Below are 11,824 nucleotides of genomic sequence, written 5' to 3'. Positions count from 1 at the left end.
CAAGCATCCAAGGGCCGGTTTCTGGCTATCAGCCGTCATCAGCCTGGATAGCTTGACTCCAGTGGTGTGGAGAGCATGGGACTCACGTCTGAGCATACCCATCCCACTCGGGGTGACAAATGCAAAACAACAGTTGATGGACAGAATGCAGAACAATGTCATACATTCACCCCAGTACAGAGATCTGGGCCTAAATCCATCGGTTTTTTTGCACTCCACACCACCCCAAGTCAGACATGGCCATATGCAAATCAGCCTTGAACCTGTGCCTCATGGGAACAGTCCAACCCGAACTGCCAATGCCCATGAGGCACAGGGTCAAGGATGATTTACATATGGCCATGTCTGACCTGGGGTGGTGTGGAGTGCAAAACAAGATGGATTTAGGCCCAAATCTCTGTACTGGGGTGAATGTATGACAATGTTCTGCATTCTGCCCATCACCTGTTGTTTTTGCCTACTGATAACAACAACACAATCCCTACATGAAAGAGATAGAACAATTCCTCCTTTGCGTTGAGCCAGTGTGCCCAAACAGAGGTGTGTGTAGGATAATGAGGGGCACGCTTATATTTACCAGTGTGACGTGTACTACGGAGTACATACCCTGAGAGCACACACAACAGTTTAAATCAGGATACAACATAGGCTGTGCGCCTACACATCATCATTCATTTGTAGGATAATGAGCACATTCTACGCCATGGGTAGTCCCAAAAAATGGGGGTACAGCTTTCAAAAACGAACTTTCTGGAAATGTATGAATGTGATTAGAAATTAAGGTACCAGTTTTGGTGTCATTGCACATCTTCTTGTGACAGGGGAAGACTTGGTCTTTTTATGTGTTCTCTGACCACTGATCACATATAGGGCCTCATTATGAGGAGAGCCGGAAAGCCTCCGACCACAGTTCGGCGGCTTTCCAGGTTTCAGTTTCGGCCGATGCATTACGATGCAGGTGGTTGAAAGTGGAACCGAATGGTCATTCCGGCTGGATTCTGACGGGCTGAAGGAGCCTGTTGGACAGTCGGAGGCCTGCCTATAATCTCTATGGACAGAGTTTCTGCCGATGTAGCTTTCCGACAGGCTTTCCGACATTGAAAGCCTGTCGGAAAGCGACATTGGGGGCCCATGATGATTATTGTACTATATTGCTGTGCTGATGGATGTGTATCATTTATAGTCATATTTTTTATATATGCTGAATAAAGATTATTATTATTATAATACACTCTAGTAGTACTGCACAAGTGGAAGATACAGAGAGAAAATGGGTGCACACGACTAATATAGGTTCAATTTAACACCCAGAAGACCCCTACCATTACTAAAGGCCTCAGCAATGTTTAACTCAGAGCCTCACTGTTTCATAATTGAAACATTTTCAATACATTTTACAACAAAATAATTGTTTATATTCATTTATCTTATACTGCTAACAACCATTGACAAAGCCAATACTCCTGGCTGGTTTCACACATATGCCAGTTGTCAAGCTCGGAGAGGAACCAAAATACTGATTGAACAGCACACTATAGAAATCACAGAAATGTAGTTTGTGTTTAATCCATACGCTTAATTACACAGCCCATGCATGCCCTTTTAGAGACCTCCACTTTTTTCATCCCACTTAAAGCCCTTATATCTAGCTGTTCCATTTCTGGTGCTTTGCATTGATTTTAAAATAATCTTAGAGCATCTCGTTTCCCTCATCTTTTTTGCATGATTTTGCTCATGAGAAAGTATCACTCATAGCCATTGAAATGTTACTCATAATTACACTGAAATTATGAAAATATCACCCCTAAAGTCGGCGCCCCGCGGCCAACCGAGGGTACTGACATCACATTAGATAAGCCAAGTGCCCCAAAGATGGTAGTCAGGACGTCCTCCCCCCTGCAGGTGTCGCTCTAGGCCACAGCCAGGCGCTCACATGGCGCCAAATGATGTACAGCGTCAGCAGATCCCCAGCGGTCATGCCCCTCAAGTCAGCCAGGCACGGCCTGAAAGCTTTCTGCCATAGGGCTGCACACACCCCAACCTCGTAGCTCTTCCGCTGCTCCTCTCATCGGGTACCGAACAGGACTGCATCCAGGAGCCATGCAGTCCAACTCACCAGTCTCCGCGGCCTCTTTATCGCCGCAGGAGCCACGCGGAAGAGTTCTGTCTAGATGTGCCACGTGACCCACCTCGCCAGTCTCCGCGCGCAGCCTCCCTCAGATGCGCGCGGCCTCAGCACCGCTGCAGGAGCCACGCGGAAGAGTTCTGTCGAGGTGCCACGTGACCAACCGCACCAGTTCCCGCGGATTCTCTCCGATATGCTCCTGGCCGTCCACTTCCAGCTGGATCAATGTTGGAGGGTAACGAAGCATCCCAGCACCGTTAATTGTGTTCCAATGGGTCTCTCAAGTGGAGGATAATTATCAGGTATGTAGATTGTCTGGCTGAAGCTCATCCTTGGGTTGTCATCTTGCACCATGATATTCTGGCGCCCGCCTGCATTTTGAAATCAGAAACTTGAAGGCCGTTTTACATAATATGTCATGTCTCTTCTGTTGTGGTTTAAACAGTTATCGCAAGGGTTCAATGCTACAGGCTGTGAACCGTTACCTCTTCATTCTCTCTACCTCTCTCCAGTATTGGGGGCATAAAGTATTTAATGGACCCTGTTAAATGCTCTATATCTGTTGTCATGTTTCCGTCCCTACCAATGACACAAAAATATGTAAAACAACGGGCTTTTCTTTGCACTCTGATTTTACTGAATCTATGTGAGCTGCTTTGGAATTTAGCCATTCGTGCGGTTTCCTTGAATGAAAAACAAAAAATTACATCCAGAGCTCGGTGTACTTTCCAAATATTTATTCAACCCGCCATTCCTGAAAGAGAAATAGGTTCTATCGCCAGGCCTTCTCCCACCTAGCTTCAATGTTTTCACAGCTAGACAGCCTGCTGTGTGACAGAAACACCGTTGAAATGTGGTTAGTGTCCTTTATCAACGGGGCAGGGTCTCACATATTATAGTGAGTTACCAAAGTAATGTTGTTGTAAGTGGCGTCCACCATGCCTCTGCTGCTTCCTCGCTTTTCGATCTCCTTTCTGTACAATCCCTCCCACTCCCTCTTTGTGTTCTTTTTATTCTCTCAAAGATTATATGTTCACACCTTATAATATAATCCTCTTATATCGTATGGCTATTATCCTTATTATAATGTTGTTGGTACGCTCCTTTCCCCCCTCCCTGGGTGGTCTCTCCCGAAAATTCCATTGGGAGTGCACCTTAGAATGTTGAGGTTTGACCTGCGCAGCTCTAGGCTCGGCAGTTAGAGGAACTGTTCTTTTTTTTTTTTTTTTTTTTTTTGGTGCCGCTTTTAAATAAACCCACCCTTTTCTCCTTATTTTGCCTCTTGGACTAATTTATAGCACAGTATTTCTTTGAGATGATGATTGGCTATTGATCGTAGAGTGCACTACTAACACCCAACACATTAGAGTCGTGGCATATAAACATCTCAAGTAACGTATTTGTCGTGGTGCGTAGTATGCTAATTTGGTTGGTGTGGAAAGACATCCAGGCGTACTTTCAATGGAGAACCTCAAACGTCCATTTATGCAGGTTGGTTTCACATGAATACATGGGCACAATATATTTTCTTTGGTACACATTCTTGTGAAGACACCGATCGTGTTGAAGTCAGAAAAAAGTGTTTGGTATTGGGTATTGAATTAAAAAGATCTGTAGTAATTAATCCGACCATATGACAAATCAGGCATACTATTGTATTTGTTTTTCAAAAGGAGATAAAGAACAATCTTGCAAGTATAAAATGAAATATAGACTTTTCTTCACTGAAGATTTTACAGTGTTATGCTATTACCACCGTATTCACTGAGGGAGAAAAATACAAGTTTATTTTTTGTTAGAGTCCATTGCTAGTATCTATTGTACCAGTTTGAGTTTTATTTGTAGCTAAAATATGGGTGTTTTTCCATATGTTCTACCGCTCTAAGTAGAGGCCAGACACTTTCACCCTATGTCTTTTTCAAGACTTTTGATGATCATTGGAATCTACTTTGAAGAGCGACATATTAGATGTAAGGAAGGGTCAGGGAAATTCGTGAAATAACGACGCAGTATTAGGCACTGTCATTGCATTCAAAGAAGAAGGGTTAAAGGAAGATAGCGTGACAGTTATTTGTGTTGAAAGAAACCGCTTTTTTAATTTATTATTTTTATTATGAGCTAAATGAGTTATTTTCAAGAGGAAGAACGGAAAGAGTAAGCAATTATTCTTTTTAACATGTTTTGTATGTATCCTCCAATAGACGTACGATTGAGGGTACTTTTTACCTCAGTATGGTAAACTGCTTTACTTTTGTTATTCATATTCTGAATTACCCACCATAGCATAGTACAATAACAAGCATTGGTATATAGCCAATAGGTCTCGCCCATGGGTGAGCTTTTGACTTTGGCAATCGGATGGGAGTGGCGAACAGGAATGGGAAGGAAGAAACAGAGAAAGGAGAATGAACAATGATGAGTGGGAGAGGAAACAGGGACGAGAGGGTGTGGGGAGGAGAAAAAGGGACGAGAGAGGGTGGAAGGGAAAAGGAACAAGCATTTGCAATGCAATAGGTCTCGCATTAGGAAAGTTTAAGCTATTGGTATTGTAGATGACAATTTTTTTATTTATGTGTTGGTTTTGAAAATAGCGAAATTAATAGCTTTGTCATTTACAATGCCAATAATTATAACTTTCGCAAATGTGACACCTATAGCATTTGTAATGCAATATGTGATGTATTTACATGACTTACGTGTATTGATATTACAAATAACAATGGCTTTTAATTTTTTAAAATAATTAATACTTAAATAAAAGTTATTGTAATTTATAATGGCAATAGCTTAAACTTTTGTAAAGATTATGTTCAGTGTATTTTATTGTGACGAAAATCCAAGAACAGAAGTGAATTATTAACATCTTTTTGTGACATTTGTAATAAAGCTTGAAACATTGAGAGAACATATTTGAACCAGTTGTTGTTGAATGGTTGCACAGATTGATGCTGTGGTGGCGCTGAGTGATGTGGTGGCGAACGAGTGATGCTGTGGCGTTCAGTGATGCTGTGGGTAGCGCATAGTGATGTTGTGGTGCCCCTGAGTGATGCTGTGGTGCCCCTGAGTGATGCTGTGGTGGTGTTGAATGATGTTGTATGCTGTTATGTTTTGTTATCCTATGTTTTGTTTTGTAATACTATGCTATGTTTTGCTATCCTATGCTTTGATTTGTTATGCTATGCTGTGTTTTTTATGCTATGCTTTATGTTCTTTTGCTATGCTTTGTTATGCTACGCTATGTTTTGTTTTGTTGTTTTTTATTATGCTATGTTTTGCTATGCTATGTTTTGTTTTGCTATGCTATGTTTTGTTGTGTTTGGTATGCTATGTTTTGCTATGCTATGATATGTTTTCTTTTGATATTTTTTGTTGTGTTTTGTTAATCTATGCTGTTTTGTTGTGTTTTGCTGTTTTGTTATGCTATGTTTTGTTGTTATGCTATGTTTTGTTATGCTATGCTATGTTTTGTTTTGCTATGTTTTGTTTTGCTATCATTTGCTTTGTTTTGTTTTGCTATCATTTGCTTTGTTTTGTTATGCTATGCTATGTTTTGCTATCCTATGCTTTGATTTGTTATGCTATGTTGTGTTTTGTTATGCTATGCTTTGTTTTGTTATGCTATGCTATGTTTTGCTATGCTATGCTGTTTTGCTATGCTTTGCTATGTTTTGTTATGCTTTTGTTTTCTTATGCTATGCTAGCTTTTGTTATGCGGTGCTAAGCTTTGTTGTGGTTCTTTGTGGTTTTTTGGTTGAAAACTTAATTTGTCATTTTTGCAAGATAAACATACAAAACATCCCCCCAATTGGCATCAAAACATCATATACGCACATCGACTGACTCATTAAGGCACTGTTATTGACCTAGGGCCACACCGAGACACATAGCTACCCAGGAAACATTTCAGAAGAACATACAGCAGCTACCATCCTGTGAGTACTGGGCCAGTCCCTACACTTCACCCTATCTCCGCTGTGCCTCCGGGGGCGTCCCCGGTGTCCTCCTCAGTTCCCGAACCCATCGGCGAGAATAACTCTCCACTCGTCCCTTCTGATTCACTATGAGAAGTGTGTCCCAGGGCCCCTATCCTAACACACATTGCTCGCCAGGCCAGCAGGTCCTCCTGCAGCTTCTCGTCCCTTCTACAGCTCTGCATATGTGTCTCCTCCGCTAGGGACCATTCCAGCACATCTCTAAGCGACATGGGAATCTCTGGGGTCCTCTGGCCCATCCAAGTAATAGCCACCCTACGTCTGGCCAGCATCAATTGCATCAATCTATAAGACAATTTACGTTTCTTTGGCCTAGGTACCAGCGTCAACGGGCAGTGCAAAGGTATCCATGTAATACGGATCCGATTGTGGCAATTATATGTTCCACCCCCCCCCCAAAACTATGGACCAGTGGACAGTCCCAGGCCAAGTGCAGGAACCCCGCCCCCTCCGCACCACACCTAGGGCAATCATCTCTCCTACCTGGGGAGTAGCGCTTCAATAAGATCGGAGTGAGATAGGTGCGGTGCAGGAAATTGAAATGTATCAACTTAAAGCGCGCATTACAAGAAACCTTCTTTGTAAGGGCTCCTATTCGCTTGCGCTGTCCCTGAGTCAGCGGGGCACCCAAATCCACTTCCGAGGCCGCTCATGCCGGAGGGACCGGCGTGGCAGAGTCCCTACGCATGGCCGCATACAGCAGGGAAATAAGTCTACGTCCTCTGCCACAAGACAGTAAAATGTCCAAGGTATGAGTCATTGGGGGAACCTCTGGATACTGCATCCAAAGCAACCGCACCACATCCCGCAGTCCCTGGTAATGCAGGTACTGTCCTCTACCCAGGGCAAAAGCCTCCTCCGCTTGTTCATATGTCAAAAAGGTCTCGGCTGGATATAGATCTGCCAGGGTCTCACAGCCCCCCTCCCGCCAGGCCCGAAAGGACATATGCTGTTCCATCTACACCATGGGCGCCAGGATCCAAAGCGGCAGGTCCCTGTGAAAGGGCGCTGTCCGGAGCACCCTCTCAACGAAGCGGTGCCAAACATTTGCCGAATGTCTCACGATGTAGGGCAAAGTCTCGCTCGCGCCCCTACCCCGCATTAACGCCACTTGGAGCTCCTGTACCGTTGCTCTACCCGCCAACAGCTGCGTTTCCCAAACATCCGCTTCTGCGAACCATCTGGCTGCCGGTAGCAGCTGCGCAGCATAATAGTACAGGTGAAAGCGTGGGGCCTCCAGGCCTCCCTCATCATAGGATCGCACCACTGTGTGAAGGGCAACTGGATTACGCCGGTTCGCCCAGATTAGGGATGTAAGGAGCATGTTCAGAGTCCGAAAGACCCTAGGGGGAAGGGGACACAACGCATTTTGCAGTGTATAAAGTGTCCTAGGCAGCATCACCATCTTAGCGACAGCTAGTCGGCCCATAAGAGACAACGGGAGGGTGTTCCAAAAGGACACGGAGCGCTGCAGAGACTGAAGCCCCCTATCAATATTACAGGCCAGGGAACTCGCCTCCGTTGGCGCCACCTTAATCCCTAAGTAACGAAAACTATCCGTCTCCCAGTGAAGCCCGAGCTCCGGCAGATCCTCCCGGGGCACCAACCCCAGTCCTGACAACGGGTAAATCAGAGACTTTCGTCTTTTGAGTCTTAGTCCCGATGCATTCCCGAACCAATCCAACTGATAGAGCAGCACAGGAAGCGCCTCCCTCTGGGCCCTCAGATAAAATAAGGTATTGTCTGCATACAAGGAGACAATATTACATGTGTCTCCCACTTGTATGCCCCACTGTGTCATCTCCAGTCGGCCAAAGGCTCTATTGCTAGAGCAAAGAGTAGTGGTGAAAGGGGACACCCCTGTCGTGTGCCCCGCCCCAACTGCCACTCCTCCGAACGCGCTGTTCCCAGTCTCACCCGAGCCCGGGGGGAGTTATATAAAATACGGATCCAACGGCAAAAGTTTGGGCCCAGACCCATCACCCGGAGAACTTCCTGCAAGTAACCCCAGTCTACGGTATCGAACGCCTTGGCAAGGTCAACCGACACGAGCACCATCTGATCATCCAACCCCTGGACCTCATGTATAATGTGATTTAAGCGCCTCAGGATCATGGCGGTGTTACGCTCTGGAATAAAGCCGCATTGGTCCGGATGGACCAACTGCGCCATATGCGGGGCCAACCGGGTGGCCAATAACTTAGTCAAAAACTTTTACGTCTGTATTGATCATGGTGATTGGGTGATATGCGGAAGGGTTGAGCTTGCCCCCCCCTCCCTCACCCCCCAGGTTTAAGGATCAAAAAAATTTCCCCAGTGGACATGCTCCGCGGAAGAGACCCGGTCTTAAAGACTTCGGCGTAGACCTGCACCAGGAGACGCGCCATTGTGCCTCCGAATTCGTGATAAAACTCCGGTGGGTATCCGTCACTACCCGGTGACTTCGCACGCGGCAGGCGGGCCAGGGCTGCCCGCACCTGGCCCACCGACAGTGCCGCATCCAAGTCCTTCTGGTCCGCTGCGGAGATAGATGGGAGGGTCGGCCCCTGCAGATAAGGGTAATAAGAGGCCTCGGAGATGCCCGGGTCCGAAGTGTATACCTGCTGGAGGTTGGATCTAAGAGTCTCAAGAATCGCGCGTTCCGAGTGGACCACAGCCCCATGGGCGTCCCGTAAAGCTACAATACGTTCCGGGGTTTGCTCCTTACGAAGGATCCAGGCCAACAGCCGCCCCGATTTGTCCCCTTCTCTATGGAGCCTCTGCCTATGCTGGCCTAGGGTATACTTATCAAGTCGGTCCAGAATATCATGGACCTTCCCTTGGGCTACTCGCTCTTCCGCTCGCTGTAGGTCGTCGGGAGACTTAGCAGTCTGGACACTTAAGAGCCCCTCCTCCATCGTCTGCAAGTCCTGGAGAAGCTGCTTCCGGACTCCATATGTCAGTCCCATACAGGCTCACCTCACCACTCCCTTCATGCCTTCAGGGCCTCCCATTTAGTGGCCAGCGACAGGTCTCCCACCTCCCAATTAAGGTCCGCATAGTCCTTCAGGGCCTTCTCAACATGCGCTTTTCCCACGGAGTCACGGAGGATATCCACTGGAAACCTCCAAGTACGTGGACGGGAAACCGGGGTTCCCCATCGCACCAGGCAAACCACTGGGGAGTGGTCGGGTAGAAAGCGCGCCTGATGTGTCACTTCCATAGCCATGTTGATCTCCGCGTTGGCTACCAAAACTCTATCAAGTCAACTGTGTGTATTATGAGTGGGAGAAAAGCAGGTATGTACCTGCAGCGTCGGGTTGACCTGTCGCCAGACATCCACAGCCCCTATATTCTCCATGACCTCCTGAAGCTGTGCTGTCATTTGGGGTTTCGTGCCCTCCCGCGGTGGAGACCTATCAAGGACCGGGTCCAGAACACAATTAAAGTTTAAAGTCCCCCAGCCAGAAGATCGGCGCTCCCAGGTCATCGACCAGGACATCCCGAAGAGCCGAAAAAAAGCCTGGATCATCGACTTTCGGTGCATATCTATTTAGAAGGGCAACATCCCTGCCTTCTAATTTAGCCCTGAGGAGCAAATATCTGCCCTGAATGTCTGCTTCTACATACTGGACTGCGAACGGGACCCCAGGCGCTACCCAAATCAACACCCCTCTAGCATACGAAGAATAAGAAGAATAGAACACCTGACACCGCCATTTCTTACCCAGCTTCTGCGCCCCCTCATCAGTAAGATGGGTCTCCTGAAGGCATGCAATCGAGACCCTATGCCTACGAAGCCAAGACAGTACTCTGTATCGTTTAGTGCAAGTACCTAGCCCTCTCACATTACAGCTCACAAACTTGTACCCCATTGTCAACTATGTGTCCCGTCTCCCCCCGACCCCCACTCTGTGTCCCTCCAGTCCCGTGCCCGACGTGTCATACATGCAATGCCTACAAGATTCCCTACCAACAACCCCCCACCACCCCAACCCCACCCACGAGCAATATACTAGCAACAACCAAACCCGCCGATATGCCCTTCCCATGCTGATGCCAGGACGTGCACAGCTTCCCCATCCCCCACCCTCGCTAATCCTACCCACAGGAAAAAAAAGAACAACTCCCCCACCCCCCATGCGACTCCCCACAGGGCCGCCCAACAGGACATAAATACAGCACCCCGGCCATAACAATGAAGGAGTCCATCAATCGTCCAACCCCCCGAATCCTAACCCGCCCCTAAAGCTCAGAATCACGTAGAGCCCCCTCCATCAATAGCCCCCTTACTGTCCAACAACGGTCAACCACCATGTCCAGAGTCCAGCAAGCTATGCAGTGCCAGTTCCCCTCCTCACGATAGTCCGTCCGGCACCTGCCCCTGTGCTCCAGCCGTCTCCGGGACCGTTGCATTGGTAGGGGAAACTACCTCTGTAGTGGGCTGCAACGTGTCCGGCACAAGAATCTCCCCAGGGGAGGGAGGCTGAGATGCTGCTGGCAAACGGTCAAACTCCATCAAATCCATGCGAAGGGATCCATCCTCTCCCACCGTGACTCGGTTGCCCTCTACACTCTCATTCGTACGGGACCAACGTCGTCTTCTCCTGCTACGCCGCCTCTGCTGTCTAGTCCCCCATGTGCTGTGGGCCCCTCCCTGTTCTCCCGGAGGGAGGGCATCCCCCCCTAATCTCAAGCCACTCCCAAACCTCAGCAGGAGCTCCAAAGAAGTGCGCCTTCCCTTGGGATATAACCTTTAACTTTGCTGGGTAGAGCAGCATATACTGTAGGTGCATCTCCCGGAGCTTTTGTTTGACTGCCAAAAAGGACTTCCGCTGCTCCTGGACCAATTGTTTATAGTCCGGAAATATGGACACCCACGCATTTTCAAACGCGAGGTCCTTAGACTCCCTTGCCGCTCTGAGGATGCAGTCCCTGTCGCGGTAGTTGAGGATTTTGGCAATGAGAGCCCGTGGGGGAACTCCAGGCCTCTGGGTGGGACCAACGCTCTGTGGGCTCGTTCAGTCACAAAGACGTTTGACAGGCCTGCAGGGCGCAATACCGCACGAATCCAGCGCTCAAGGAAGCGTTCCGGATTGCCCGCCTCCGCCCGTTCAGGAATACCCAGCACTCGTATGTTACTGCGGCGCGCTCTCCCTTCCGCATCTTCTGCTCTCCTCTCGAGGGCCTCCGTCGTAGCAGTGAGTTGCAAGACTGTTTTTTTAGGGACGCGACTTCCCCTTGCAGTTGGGTGATATTCCCCTCTGCGTCTGTGACCTTATCGGCCACTTCGCGCCGGTCAGTCAGCAGGAGATTCACGTCGATAGACACAGTTTCGAGCTGTCGCTCCAAGACTGAGTGGGAACCCTGTATCGCTTTTAACAATTCCGCACGGGAGGACTCCTCAGTCACCAGATCCCCCTCATCCTGTCCCGACTGGCGCGTGATTCTTTGCGAGGGGTGCCTCTGCGTAGTGTACTGCGTTATGGTGTTGGGCTGCGTAGCCCTGGGCGCTTTGTCCTTACGCATCATGGATAGTGACAAAGTCCCTTTCAGGCCTCTCTGACGGCAAGGGAGTCCCCACTAGCCTCTCGACTCAAGCAGAGCAATGAATGTTGCACACGCACAGGTCGCCAAACACCACGGCCCACAGTATCACAATCTGGGCTCCCCACTGTCCAAGAATGTTGCAGTCCCAACTACGGCCGGCGTCTCCCTGAAAAAAGGA

General features: G+C 48.2%; 1 protein-coding gene across 4 annotated transcripts in view; it reads left to right on the top strand.

Annotated features, from left to right (window-relative positions):
- The first annotated feature begins 3,478 nt into the window (after positions 1 to 3,478).
- The window catches only part of LOC144763225 (uncharacterized), a 268,530-nt gene continuing 260,184 nt past the window's right edge, over positions 3,479 to 11,824 (top strand). For 3 of the 4 annotated variants that reach the window (XM_078648619.1, XM_078648618.1, XM_078648621.1), the window contains exon 1: positions 3,479 to 3,616. The gene's annotated coding sequence lies outside the window, so the exon portion shown is untranslated. The remainder of the gene's footprint in view (positions 3,617 to 11,824) is intronic. The other variant, XM_078648620.1, reaches the window with a different exon arrangement.

This window comes from Lissotriton helveticus, chromosome 6 (genome assembly GCF_964261635.1).
Source record: "Lissotriton helveticus chromosome 6, aLisHel1.1, whole genome shotgun sequence".
In the NCBI taxonomy this organism is placed as follows: domain Eukaryota; kingdom Metazoa; phylum Chordata; class Amphibia; order Caudata; family Salamandridae; genus Lissotriton; species Lissotriton helveticus.
This window is presented reverse-complemented; position numbering and strand designations above follow the sequence as displayed.